Source organism: Schistocerca serialis, chromosome 11 (assembly GCF_023864345.2).
Source record: "Schistocerca serialis cubense isolate TAMUIC-IGC-003099 chromosome 11, iqSchSeri2.2, whole genome shotgun sequence".
NCBI classification, from domain to species: Eukaryota; Metazoa; Arthropoda; class Insecta; order Orthoptera; family Acrididae; genus Schistocerca; species Schistocerca serialis.
The window spans coordinates 178369103-178381830 of NC_064648.1; the positions used below are offsets into that span (position 1 = coordinate 178369103).

The following is a 12728-nucleotide window of genomic DNA, read 5'->3' on the forward strand; positions in this document are numbered from 1 at the left end:
GATACGCCTGGGCATTGAGTCAAACAGAGCTTGGGTGGCGTGTACAGGCACAGCTGCCCGTGCAGCTTCAACACGACACCACAGTTCATCAACAGTTGTGACTGGCGTATTGTGACGAGCCAGTTGCTCGCCAACCATTGACCAGACGTTTTCAGTTGGTGAGAGATCTGGAGAATGTGCTGGCCAGGGCAGCAGTCGAACATTTTCTGTATACAGAAAGGCCCGCACAGGACCTGCTACATGCGGTCGTGCATTATCCTGCTGAAATATAGGGTTTCGCAGGGATCGAATGAAGGGTAGAGCCACTGAAATGTAACGTCCACTGTTCAAAGTGCCGTCAATGCGAAGAAGTGGTGACCGAGACGTGTAACCAATGGCACCCCATACCATCACGCCGGGTGATACGCCAGTATGGCGATGACGAATACACACTTCCAATGTGCGTTCACCGCGATGTTGCCAAACACGGATGCGACCATCCTGATGCTGCAAACAGAACCTGCATTCATCCGAAAAAATGACGTTTTGCCATTCGTGCACCCAGGTTCGTCGTCGGGTACACCATCGCAGGCGCTCCCGTCTGTGATGCAGCGTCAAGGCTAACCGCAGCCACGGTCTCCGAGCTGATAGTCCGTGCTGCTGCAAACGTCGTCGAAATGTTCGTGCAGATAGTTGTTGTCTTGCAAACGTCCCCATCTGCTGATTCGGGGATCGACATGTGGCTGCACGATCCGTTACAGCCATGCGGATAAGATGCCTGTCATCTCGACTGCTACTGATACGAGGCCGTTGGTATCCAGCACGGCGTTCCGTATTACCCTCCTGAACCCACCGATTCCATATTCTGCTAGCAGTCATTGGATCTCGACCGACGCGAGCGGCAATGTCGCGATACGATAAACCGCAATCGCGATAGGCTACAATCCGACCTTTATCAAAGTCGGAAACGTGATGGTACGCATTTCTCCTCCTTACACGAGGCATCACAACAACGTTTCACCCGGCAACGCCGGTCAACTACTGTTTGTGTATGAGAAATCGGTTGGAAACTTTCCTCATGTCAGCACGTTGTAGGTGTCGCCACCGGCGCCGACCTTGTGTGCATGGTCTGAAAAGCTAATTATTTCCACATCACGGCATCTCCTTCCTGTCGGTTAGATTTTGCGTCTGTAGCACGTCATCTTCGTGGTGTAGCAATTTTAATGGCCTGTAGTGTACTAGAAAGACGCTTCATACATTGCACGTGAAATTCGTTCAAATTTGACGTTTTCTGTTTTCTACTCCGTAATTAATTTTGAACTTTCCTGAAGATTTTGGTATATAATACATAAAAATTAGACAATTGTGAGACTTTCAAATGATATTTTGAATGTTGACGTGTGACTGTCAAATTTCGTGGCTACGCATATACTGCCACAGTTGGGCAGCCATATCTTCGGAGCTATACAGTCTAGAATGCTGTGAATTGCTTTGTTTTGTGCCTAGTGCTACGTCTTAGAAGTTGGCATTACGAATAAACAAATCAGTTCTCTTTCCTGATACTAGTTGTCGTTGAAAGTAGCGAGATTATCGGACAAAGTAATCGATGAATTACACGAATATTATGGGGAGGCCGTTAGAGATAACTGTGAGAATTTAGAGAAGATGAAAAGAGCTGTTAGAGCACTTTCTTTCATCGAATATCAACCTATGAAAAGCCACGTCATGCTGTGACAGCAGTTAAAATTTTTAAATTCGTTCGACAATTTTGTGAAACACTGAAATTGAAACTTTTGTTGCCCCTGGCAGCAGTTAGACGGGCAACTTGCAATTGGGACGGGTGGGAGTTTCCGCCGTTTAGTGTCGCAGATCGGTCCCCGTTTACGCACTTTTCAGGTTAGAAGTTCAGCGAGGTGGGGTATGCTGGACTAGCTACACCTGCTCTGGATGTAGCGTTGGTTCCTGATAGGCATTGCCGCGATGAACCTGGACAGACTTTATGCCTGCGCTCCCCACAGATATCTCAGGTTCGCGGCTGAGTGCTTGAAAGAGCAGGGACCAGTACGCGGCGTGTGACCCCCTGCTTTTAACATCGCGCCTCGCCTTAATCGCCTGTTGTTTCGGTTGTTGCTGGTGCTGCCGTTGTTCCCATGCCTGTCTCCGACGTGCAGGGCACGCACCGCCCGTTAACCTTCGGCCGCACGCAGCCGCCACATATCACGCTCGCGTCCTACGCACTCGTTACGCACGCTAATGAAGACGTGCTTGCGGCATCACAAAGTTTACTCTTACCAGAGTTCACAACATCGACAATGGCTGCAATTATGATCTCCCACAAAGAGAGGTAGGGTCGACTGTAAAAGACCACCTGTGCTGAGGTGTAGGTCAGAGCCCTAGCTACCACACCCTGCCCTCGCTTACGGGTGATCGAGAAACACAGAATTTCAGAGTGTCTTGGGATCCACAGCAGGATTGAAACAGCGTTAATTACGAAACTGTGCGGTAGCCTAATGGCTGAGTTATTTGGCACCACATCTTAAAGGTTGTGGGTTCAAATTATGCATCCTACTTTGTTTTTTGTATTCTGAGGTTTGTTTCCACCAGGAACAACGTGCGTACTATTGAGATCCAAGATCGGAGGAAGGGCAGCATCGATCGTAAATTTATTGCAGATTGATTGTAGCTACTGTATAGCTATCTTCAGTTCAGTTATACCCAAGTCATAATGACACATCACACAGGGCAACATTATTGAACTGGTAGAAGCCGACCTCGGGGAAGATCAGTTTGGATTCCGTAGAAATGTTGCAACACGTGAGGCAATACTGACCCTACGACTTGTCTTAGAAGAAAGATTAAGGAAAGGCAAACGTACGTTTGTAGCATTTGTAGACCTAGAGAAAGCTTTTGACAATGTTGACTGGAATATTCTCTTTCAAATTCTGAAGGTGGCAGGGGTAAAATATAGGGAGCGAAAGGCTATTTACAATTTGTACAGAAACCAGATGGCAGTTATAAGAGTCGAGGGGTAGAAAGGGAAGCAGTGGTTGGGAAGGGAGTGAGACAGGGTTGTAGCTTATCCCCAATGATATTCAATCTGTATATTGAGCAAGCAGTAAAGGAAACAAAAGAAAAATTCGGAGTAGGTATTAAAATCCATGGAGAAGGTATAAAAACTTTGAGGTTCACCGATGACATTGTAATTCTGTCAGAGACAACAAAGGACTTGGAAGAGCAGTTGAACGGAACGGACAGTGTCATGAAAGGAGGGTATAACATGGACATCAACAAAAGCAAAACGAGGATAATGGAATGTAGTCGAATTAAGTCGGGTGATGCTGAGGGAATTAGATTAGGAAATGAGACACTTAAAGTAGTAAAGGAGTTTTGCTATTCGGGGAGCAAAATAACTGATGATGGTCGAAGTAGAGAGGATATAAAATGTAGACTGGCAATGGCAAGGAAAGCGTTTCTGAAGAAAAGAAATTTGTTAACATCGAGTTTAGATTTAAGTGTCAGGAAGTCGTTTCTGAAAGTATTTGTATGGAGTGTAGCCATGAATGGAAGTGAAACATGGACGATAAATAGTTTGGAGAAGAAGAGAATAGAAGCTTTCGAAATATGGTGCTGCAGAAGACGGCTGGTCCCCGCTGAGGTTCGAGTCCTCTCTGGGGCATGGGTGTGTGTGTTTGTACTTAGGATAATTTAGGTTAAATACTGTGTAAGCTTAGGGACTGATGACCTTAGTAGTTAAGTTCCATAAGATTTCACACACATTTGAACATTTTTGAATCATCAATGCGGCTGGAATAAACCTTTCAGATATCCCCATGCAAGAAAATGCAAAGAGTTCAAGACGGGGGACGTGAGAAGCCACGGTATTGGAGAACCACGACTTACACGCATGTTGTCGAAGATTCGTGCTACGTATTCCAGAGCAGCCACGTGAAAGCGGGTCATCATGCATCTAACACACACGCGTCCTTTCACCATAAGGAGTGCCATCGAAAACGTAGGCTTAGTCATTAAGAGTGTTGTAACATTGGCATGACTGCACACACTTCGTATCGGGGAAACCATTTGTTTCCTAAGCTATGTTTGTTAGGATTATTTGCTTGTTTCATTGCCCTCTACTTGCCTGTTCCGTTTCTCATTATAACATTAAAAAAACCGTGTATAATAGAACAGTGTAGATGATTCTGAGATCGACATATAAAAATGTCGTTCTGAAGCTACAGCCTCCGATTTCCTTATGCGGTCTTACGTAGGTGTCTATATCCGGATAGCTTTCAATACGACACTCCGATCTTTGACCGCAGAGAGCAAACACCCGCCCCACAGATATGACGTGTGTGTTCATTAGCCATCGGCCATCTCCGTTAACGACCGCCGCATTTTAATTACGGAATATCTCTGACATTTCGGTTCCGCGCATCGTAAATCAGTTGAACTGTCCAGCGAGACGATGAATAATTTCCCGTGTTCGCATCCGCTCTCCAACGTCCTCATTTTAATTCCTTTTATTATTTTCTTGCTTTTTTTATTATTATTATTTATCACTGGCGCCGCCATTTTGCGCGGGCAGCGTTGCTTGACGATCGCCGGGAATAAATGACTATCACGAAAAAATAACAGAAACGGATAATGGAGGGGTGATATATGTCGCTGATGCGCAAAACCGTAATACCATTCTCCCTCCCTGATAATATTTATCCGTGGAGAGATTTTACGAGTAATGAGGAAATGCGTGAGTAGCATATTACACTTGCTTTTATACGACCGACTGAATAGTTACTGTTCAATTGTATTTTCCAGTCTGACATTTTACCTACGAGAAAGTTGGTTTGTAGCTCTAGATAATATTTATTAAACAACTGTTCATTTTTTTTTATAAAAATGGCTTAGAAAATTGAGTCACAAACACTCTCAAAATCCGCCGGCCGCGGTGGTCTAGTGGTTCTAGGCGCTCAGTCCGGAACCGCGCGACTGCTACGGTCGCAGGTTCGAATCCTGCCTCGGGCATGGATGTGTGTGATGTCGTTAGGTTAGTTAGGTTTAATTAGTTCTAAGTTCTAGGGGACTGATGACCACAGATGTTTAGTCCCATAGTGCTCAGAGCCATTTTGAACTCTCAAAATCCCAAACAAAACAGTAACTGATTCTAATTGTACTGTTCTAGGATTTGATGTCTGTGCTATATCTGGTAAAATCTCTTTAGGTTCCGCCTACAACGAGGTTGTAAACCAAATAAGTGATTTTGAAACAAAAAGCTATTAGGAATGAGTAAATACAACCTATACTTGCGTAGGCCACGTAATAATAATAATAATAATAATAATAATAATTCGTTTGTGAATTCGTTTGTTTTCCCTCCTTTTCCGAAGACGAGGACAATTAACAAAGACAGTTGTAGCGCGCTATTCAGACAGACAGCCTCCACGCGTTTGTCTACTTGTTCATCAGTAGTTAACTTTGGCAACTGTAATCCATCATTACCTCCAAGCTTACGAGGTTTATAAGAAATCACTAACATACAGTCGGACGCTACATGCGACAAAAGATAAATAACGAAGAGGGGCTAATCGTTAAAATCTATTCAGTGCCTCCTGTACATTGTTAATCTATATCGAGATTTTGATCGCAGGCTCCTATCTTGCACCATGTACGATAAATTCGTTCATAATATCTCTCATCCCAAATTAGAACAAGCCAGTTTACGTAGCCATAAAAAAACAAATGTTTCAAAGGGACAGAAATAAAAAAAAAAATTTAAAGGGAATATACTCGCATATTAGCAAACAGCTTACGTCAGTCAATCCTCGTTGCAAGCTGTCTATTTAATAGGTTGTACGGGCAACAAAAATTTGATTTTCAGCGTTTCGTATAATTATTGACCGAATTAAAAAATTTAAAATGCTATCATAACCTACTTATTAAGAAGTATACTCTTATCTTGAACGTTTAACCCAGAAGACAAGTTTTACAGTCACAAATCGTGTCTATATCTTGAGGCAGTGTAGCGCAAAGCGTTAGCAACTTACAGCAGACTTTACACATAATTTTGGAATATTTTTTTCTCGCTGACATTCCCCACAAAATGATGAAAGGAAAAATTAGTTTACCGCTTCAACATTTTCGCTGTTTGTGCGGTTAAACTTATTACTACTACCTCTATCCGCAACACGGTTCAAATGGCTCTGAGCACTATGGGACTTAACAGCTGAGGTCATCAGTTCCCTAGAACTTAGAACTACTTAAACCTAACTAACCTAAGGACATCACACACATCCACGTCCGAGGCAGAAATCGAACCCGCGACCGTAGCAGCAGCGCGGTTCCAGACTGTAGCGCCTAGAACCGCTCGGCCACACCGGACGGCGAACCTCGCAGAACTAGCACTCCTGGAAGAAAGGATACTGCGGAGACATGGCTTAGCCACGGCCTGGACGATGTTTCCAGAATGAGATTTTCACTCTGCAGCGGAGTCTGCGCTGATATGAAACTTCCTGGCAGATTGAAACTGTGTGCCGCGCCGAGACTTGAACTCGGGAACTTTGCCTTCGAGTCTCGATCCGGCACAGGGCAGGCAGTTTCATATCAGCGCACACTCCGCTAGAGAGTGAAAATGTCATTCTGTTCACATTTGATGTTTGTTCTGCGCGCCGGTGAAGTTTCGAACCGTTCTGACTGATGGCAGAGCCGTAGTACGGCGTCAACATAGCGTCTACATACGGCTCACGTTACATGCAGCGTGGTGTTATTGAATACTTGTGTGCAGAAAAAAAAAACTGTGTTGAACATCCATAAAAGTTTGTGTGCAGTGTATGGCGATGCTGCAGTTGACAGGTGTTGGGCTATGGCAAAAGAAAGTTACAGCCTCAGGAAATGCAGAAGCAGAGCTCCATGATCAGCCACGCTTATGTTGGATATAATTGCCTCATCCACCCTTCCGTCCAGACCTGACACCCTCGGACTTCCATCTCTTTGGGCCGCTTAAAGATTCTCTACAGGGAACACGCTTTGAACATGGCGAGACAGTCAACCATGCAGTAAATGGAAATGCCATGTGACTAGGACCTCCCGTCGGGTAGACCGTTCGCCTGGTGCAAGTCTTTCGAGTTGACGCCACTTCGGCGACTTGCGTGTCGATGGGGGTGAAATGATGATTAGGACAACACAACAGCCAGTCCCTGAGCGGAGAAAATCTCCGACCCAGCCGGGAATCGAACCCGTCGCGCTGACCACTCAGGTGCGGATAGTCGTGCAGTGACTGAGTGTCTCTGCTACGCCTACAGGACCAGAGCTTTTACCAGCAGGGAATACATGCTCTTTCCACAACGCTGGCGTACGGCCATAGAACGTGATGGAGACTACGTAGAAAAACAGGGCATGGACAAGACATGTTGATGTTTAATGTCAGCAAGTGGCGGTGGTGGTTAGTGTTTAACGTCCCGTCGACAACGAGGTCATTAGAGACGGAGCGCAAGCTCGGGTTAGGGAAGGATTGGGAGGGAATCGGCCGTGCCCTTTCAAAGGAACCATCCCGGCATTTGCCTGAAACGATTTAGGGGAATCACGGAAAACCTAAATCAGGATGGCCGGAGATGGGATTGAACCGTCGTCCTCCCGAGTGCGAGTCCAGTGTGCTAGCCACTGCGCCACCTCGCTCGGTACTAATGTCACCAAATTCTGACTCTTAACAATAAATACGTTCAGAGAAAAAAAAATGTAGGGCATTACTTATTGAATGACCCTCGTATTTTCGATAGCGATATTCAGCTAAATTCTGATGATGGCTTTGAAGTCGAAACGTACCGTCAGCGATTAAAAATGTAAACTCACCGCCTGCTATAGCCCCGCTCGGCTGTTGCGCAGGAAGGAACCGGAACGAAAACAGCGTAAGGTCGGCGGTGCTTGGCACACTAGCAGCTGTTGGCGGGGCCAGTAATATGTAGTGTACCGCTAAGGCGGGGTCGCTAGCACTCAGTCGATTAATGCGGAATCACGTAACCGCAGCCGCTATCCGAACGCCATCTCGGCCAGCCTTTATAGGTCTCCGCGTCCGTGCCCGCCGATTCGCCTCTCACGCGGCGTCGATATCCGCGCGTTCGTGGCCCGCGCACCGTATATCCCACTACTTTTAATGGCCCGGACGTACGCGACAGATAAAAACCGCGGAGGGGAAAAAATACACGCAGAGTATTTTCGAGGAGGCGGATCGCTATCACGAAAATTTTTCCGACGAGGCGGACCGCTATCATGAAGATTTTATTTACGTTTGTCCGCGATTACAGTTGTAAATAATACGCAGCTTAGCCAAGTACTGCAGAGGTAATAAAAATCAAATTGCAGCTGAGTCTGTAATGTTACATTCAACGGCACATAAAAAACATTGGGTCTTAATCTAGCTGCCTTTAAAAATCGATTATAATATTCCTTTCTTTATTTGCCAGTAATACCTCACACGCGGTTCATTAAAGAACGTATAAGAACAGCTCCCTTTTAACAGAAGCTTTTTCACACAACTCAATGTTTATGACGTCATATCTGCTGAACTATGGCTCCCAGAGTCATATGATTTTCCAGGAACATTCAGTGGTATATGTGCATCTTGTCTGCAAAACGTGTTGCGGATAGCCGGCCGCTGTGGAAGAGCGGTTCTAGGCACTTCAGTCTCGAACCGCGTGACCGCTACGGTCGCAGGTTCGAATCCTGCCTCGGGCATGGATGTGTGTGATGTCCTTAGGTTAGTTAGGTTTAAGTAGTTCTTAGTTCTAGGGGACTCATGACCTTAGCTGTTAAGTTCCACAGTGCTTACAGTCATTTGAACCATTTGAGCCATATTAAGACAAACGCGACAACAAACTGCCATAAAGATATTGGAATACTCCCCTGTTTGCACTATTTGGTACGGGTCCCACATACTTGAGCAAAATTCTAAGATGGGTCGCATGATCGTTTCAGAATGACTACACTGTACTTTAAGCACTGACTACGTTTTCCCAGTGTCTTGACAATGGCCTATGAACGGATGTCTTCCACATACGATTTCCGATTCATATACCTACAAATTGCTACTTCCTGTTATTTACAAAAAGATTCGCATTAAGCTGGTTGTCTATACATACAGGAAGAACTCTTCCATGTTAAATGGCTGAGCAATATCGTAAAATATTGAAACTGTATTTCTAACCAGAACTCAAACTGAATCCTCTTACTTACTGAGCTTAACCCTCATCTTGCCGCTATTATTTTTTAAAAAATAATTCTTCATTACAGTGCCTATATGAAGGAAATTTGTAATTTAATATGGCGCCATATTCTTTTTGTATAACGTATGTTTTCGCTGTAAATTTTCAACTCGATTTGTTCATAATCTGAATTGCAAGTGGTTACAGGGGATTCAGCTGCCCATAGCCATGGTTATTATGCAGTCTGCGATGCCCTCAAATACTAAGCACAAGATTTCCATATTTTAATAAATGGTTCAAATGGCTCTGAGCACTACAGGACTTAACTTCTGAGGTCATCAGTCCCCTAGACTTAGAACTACTAAAATCTAACTAACCTAAGGACATCACACACATCCATGCCCGAGGCAGGATTCGCGCGGTTCCAGACTGTAGCGCCTAGAACCACTCGGACACTCAGGCCGGCTTTCCATATTCTCTCGCTCACTACAAGCACACCATTAACGCTACAGAAAAAATAATACATCATTTTTGTGGGAAATTTGAAGCAGTTAAATTTTGTACAGAGATACATTGTTGGTAAGGGCTGTAGCTTCCGAGTTATTTAAGAAAAACATGTACACAAGTGGCCTTCACACACGTTTATCTTGAATAACTCGAAAGCTGTGGCCTCCAGCAAAAACGCACGCTTGTACAAATTTTAACTACATTAAATTTACTACAAAAAGGTGCTATTCATTTTTTTATTTTTATTTTTTTTTTTTTTTTTGTAAGACTGATTGTTTGTGCATAGCGTGAAAGAGAATATGAAATTCTCATGTGTGGTTTTTGAAGGTGTTGCTGGTAGCATGTATGCTATCGGTAGGGGCAGCTAATTTACCGTACATGAAAGTAATTTGTAATTTAATATGTCAGCTTGTTGTTGTTGTGTAACATGTGTTTTTGCTCTAAATTTTCCACTCGGTTTGTTCACGATGAGAACTCATGTAGCATCTACACGCAGAAGCAAGAACGGTAGAAATCGGCTGCGATTTAGTACCGCCGGAAGTGTGGGTCGTACGTCTCGTAGTGCATACTTGCGGTAAGGAAAAACCGCGATTAAGATATCTGTGTCTACCCTCCCCGCGGCTACGCGATTGCTGAACCCAATAATCCTCTGGCCCGCCAACACAGGCACGGCGGATTAATCGCAGGCGGCGGGGGTCGCGGAAACGTAATCTCTGCGGCGCCAGAGATCGATAGTCGTTAGCGCGGCGAGCGCAATCATCATCGCTGGTTTACGGCCGCTTCCTGCCAGCCTGATTGAAACCCCGCCCACGGCGCGCCAGAGATTATCATTGTCGCAGCGCGCGAGTGGGCGCGGGCGCAGCATCTCTGGCCTCGCCGCAGTTGCCTCCGAATAGGCCGTAACTGCCTACCGGGGGGCGTCCGTTGTTGTGGTCGGTAAGGTGGGGTGAGGGGTGGGGGGCGTTGTTGTCCGAAACGGTAATGAAGCGCTCGATTTCCTGAATTATGCATCTGCTACCACTAACCCACATCACATCCCCTCTGTAGTCTACTAACAGCATTCTGCACCGCATCTCGTACATGCGTTGGCAGTACGTTAGCCCCGCGTGCTAATTGTCTCCTAGTATGGTTATATGCGCACAAAATTTCACTGAAATTACTTCAGGGTTTGTATAGCAAGGCTAAAGTGCACACACGTTCATACACTTTCAGCTAAAACGTTAATCTATATGTATATAAAAGAAAGTCGTGTTAGTTACACTATTTATAACTCAAGAACGGTTGGACCGATTTGGCTGAAAATTGGTGGAGAGGTAGCTTAGAACCAGGAGACGGACACAGGATACTTTTTACCCCGTTCGTCCGCTATAAAACGTGGTATAACAAAATTGCATCTGGTATGGAACAACAAAACGCAAATGTCAGCTAAACGACGGCTGGACAGATTTGGCTGAAAATTGACGGAGAGGTAGCTTAGAACCAGGAGGCGGTGACGCATTCTCTTCGATCAAGGGTAAGGCCCGATTATGTATCTCCTCATTCATTTCAAGATCTTGATTTCTGGAACTGACACGAATTTGATGTAAAATATCTTCTGACATATTATCCTTGCATTGCTTAATGATACATCTGCTGAAGATTTCTCTGAGCAGTTGCTCACTATCGGTAATGGGCGAAGAATCGAGCGGATTGATTTCATTTCCTCATCGAAAGACGAACTTATCAACAAAGTATTCCCAAACATCATTACTCACTACAAAAGTAATGAATGGTTGAGTGAGTGAGCAATTCTGGTGGCTAAGAATAAAGATGTAGATGACCCAAACTACATAATTCAGAATGAGATCATTGGTAAAATGCATTCATTCATATCTACTGACTGTGTAACAAATGAAGATGAAGCCACCAACTATCCAATTGAATTTTTAAACTCCTCGGATGCGCCTGGCTTACCACCGCACAACTTACGCCTAATGGTTGGCTCCCTGGTAATCGTGCTTCGAAACATAAACCAACCAAAACTGTGCAACGGTACGCATTTGGCGGTAAGTAAATTGATGAACAATGCTATTTACGCGACGATACTCGAAGGAAAATTCGAAGGTGAGGAAGTTCTCATTCCGAGGATCCCTTTGACCCCAACCGATATGCCGTTTGAGTTTATAAGACTCCAATTTCCGGTCCGTCTTGCATTCGCCACGACCATTAACAAATCACAAGGCCAATCCTTGGAAGTTTGTGGTTTAAATCTGGAATATCCATGTTTTTCACACGGTCAGTTATATGTTGGATATTCACGGGTCGGAAGACCATCTGCGTTGTTTGTTCTTGCGCCTGATAATAAAACAAAAAATGTCGTGTATCACAAGGTACTTAATTGAAGAGTGGAAGCTATGCACCAAAAAAACATAAATAATAAAGAATCATTTAGATACTTAATTTTTTATTTGTATTTCCTAATAAAAAAATTGAACTTAACATCCAAAATCTGATTATTTATTGTCTTTAAGGCGGAACAGAGTTCGCCGGGTCAGCTAGTAATCTATATAAATAAAAATGTAAATGTTCATTTGTCCAGAAACGTGCATCTACGAAAGGTACTGATCGATTGCTTTGAAATTTTGACACAACATTACAGTCTAGTACAGTTGTGTTTTCAGGACACCTATTTCTTTTATATATTTCTACGTTTCTACTCATACAGAAACTGTAAATGTTCCTGATCGCAAATCTCCGAAAGTTTTTACCCGAATGCTTTGAAATTTTGACAAAATGTTGCGTTGGAGTATGCGTGTGTTTTTATATACCTAGACCTTGCCTAGTACGGCGGTCCGGGTCTCCCGCATCGTTTCCCTACGCTCCGTCACGCAGTATGGGACTTCATCATGACCATCGTCATCATTATATATATATATATATATATATATATATATATATATATATATATATATATAATTTCTTATAAATTTAATAATTGGGAAACATCTGTTACAAAAAAATCTAAAAGTAACTTTTAGATTCTTTGTAACAAATGTTTCACAATTTTTAAAT

The 12728-nt window shown here is 44.0% G+C and overlaps 1 protein-coding gene across 1 annotated transcript in view; it reads right to left on the minus strand.

Moving 5' to 3' along the window:
- The window catches only part of LOC126427231 (basement membrane-specific heparan sulfate proteoglycan core protein), a 792772-nt gene that overhangs the window by 609718 nt on the left and 170326 nt on the right, over window positions 1–12728 (minus strand). The gene's annotated exons all lie outside the window — the stretch shown is intronic.